We start from the raw sequence: 2,249 nt of genomic DNA on the forward strand, positions 1-2,249 counted from the left end.
AGATATTGTTATATGCAATTGAGTCAGAAACAACTCATGGCTGAACTCCAGCAGATTTTTAGAGACGGTAAATCACAGACAGAGAGTGCTCACCCTTCTTCCACAGAAAAGCTGATGGATTCAAACTGCTTGCTTTTGAGTTGTTGTAAAAAGCATGGGCAGCATGAGGATGGCTGAACCTGACTTCTACAAAGGGGAATTGTCCCCACCATCACCATCCACAGTACAAAACTAAAACCAGACATTGTCTCCCACACTCCTTTACCTACCGATACTAATTCTAACACCAATCTTAACTGCTCTACTATAACCAATTCCATTGCAAGGACTGTATAGACTTTACAGAACCATACTCACGACTATGGGATTTATTAGGGAATAAATTAGGCTATAATTCAGGTTGGCAGAAGGATACAATCCCTCAGTCTAGACAGTTTCTCAAGCATTGTTGTGGGCCCTTTCTCCTTCAGCCTCATGACTTTGGTCAGTGTTACCCTAAGTTCCTTTACTTCTGCTAGTCATGGTATCTGCCCTCAGTCCTTCAGCAAGCTTGGGTGAAGGCTCTGGCTCCAGGAGGTATCAGTCCCAAGCCAGCTCTGTCTACTGTTGGCCTTGGCTTCTGTGCTGAGGCTGCTGTTGCTCTTGTGTAGATCCTGGTCTTACTGGCTCAGAATTCTCTGGTCTCAAAGCATGCATGCTGCTTTCTTGTTAGTGTTGAGATTCTCAATTTTGCTGTTGAAACCATGCCATTTAAACCTAGTGGGATTGCAAAACTAGCAAATCCCCTTGTGGATAGACTTAACACAGTCAAAGTCAACAACTCAGAAAACTATTGTGATCAATAAACCATCACATCACAATTGTGTGAAAAAAGCACTGACTTCTACAAACTCCACAAGGGTAAAGTTTCCCCATCAGTAGCAGTCACAACCTAGAACAAATTTCTATGAGGTCAGACATGCTCGTTACATTCCCCACCTATTACTGCTAATTCCAACACCAACCTGCTCTACTGAGTCTATAATCCATTGCAGTTAACTACACAAACTTCATAGAACTATACTCATTGTTAAGGGGTTTATTAGGGAAGTACAGGTTACAACTCAGTTTGACCAAAGAATACAGTTTCTCAGTCAGGATAGCTTCTGAAATGTGCTCACAGGCCTTCAACCTTGCAGCATTTAGGTCAGTGTTGTAAAGCCCTTTTAGTCCTATCAATTATGATATCTCCCCTGCCTCTGACCCCACACAGCAGTAATTCTTGTTAGTGCAGTCTGACTTCAGATTTTCTGATTCTCTGCAGCCACTGTTGCTGCTCTCCTGTAGGTCCTGGTTTGAGTCGTGCTGGAATTGCTGGCCCCAAAAGACATGTACTGCATTCACTGATGTTTTTCTTGCTAGTAGTGAGCCCTGGTGGCTTAGTGACAAGAAGCTGCTCTGCAACCCCAAAGGCACATGGCTCAAGACCACCATCTGCTGTGTGGGAGAATGATAGGCAGTCTCCTTCCCTGCTGTTAACTGCCTCTGAAAACCTGCCAGAGAGCCAGTTATGGGTCGGTACTGACTCAGCAGTACACAACAACAAGAACAAGTGAGCTTCGCAGATTTGGGGCACTGAACCTGCTCAAATTAAACCTGATGGAATGGTGAAACTAGCCAACCCCCTTTTGGATAGACTAAAACAACCTATCTACATGTTCCTGCCCATCGTGTGGCAAAGCCAAGGACAGTGGCCTAGTACGGCTGTTTGAACAATAGACTCACTACACCACAGGTTGACGGTAGAACTCCTTACCCACTAGACTGCCAGTGTTCCTATGTATATGTGAACATAACACATTCAAACTCTGGAGTAAGAGGAGATGAAGACTTCATCAAGTATCCTAACAAAAAAAAAATTTGACAGTTTCCAAAATGGATACTCAAAAGTGGCAACACAGGTATGTTAACCAAAAATAAAACAATGAATAAAAGAAACATATCTCCATACCTTTTCAATCTGTATGCAGAACAGATTATCCAGGAGGCTGGGCTCTATGAGAAGAAATGTGGGGTCAAAATTGGTGGAAGATCTATCAACAATCTGCATTATGCAGATGATACAACCCTGCTTACTGAAACTGAGGAGGACCTGAAGCGCTTGCTGCTGAAGGTCAAGGACTGCAGCCTCCAATATGGATTGAGGCTCAATGTCAAGAAGACAAAGATTCTCACCACTGGGCCAATTGGCAGCATCAGGATGGATGGTG

This window comes from Elephantulus edwardii, unplaced genomic scaffold, assembly GCF_000299155.1.
Source record: "Elephantulus edwardii isolate Elephantulus edwardi_28Jun2011 unplaced genomic scaffold, EleEdw1.0 scaffold00405, whole genome shotgun sequence".
Lineage (NCBI taxonomy): Eukaryota > Metazoa > Chordata > Mammalia > Macroscelidea > Macroscelididae > Elephantulus > Elephantulus edwardii.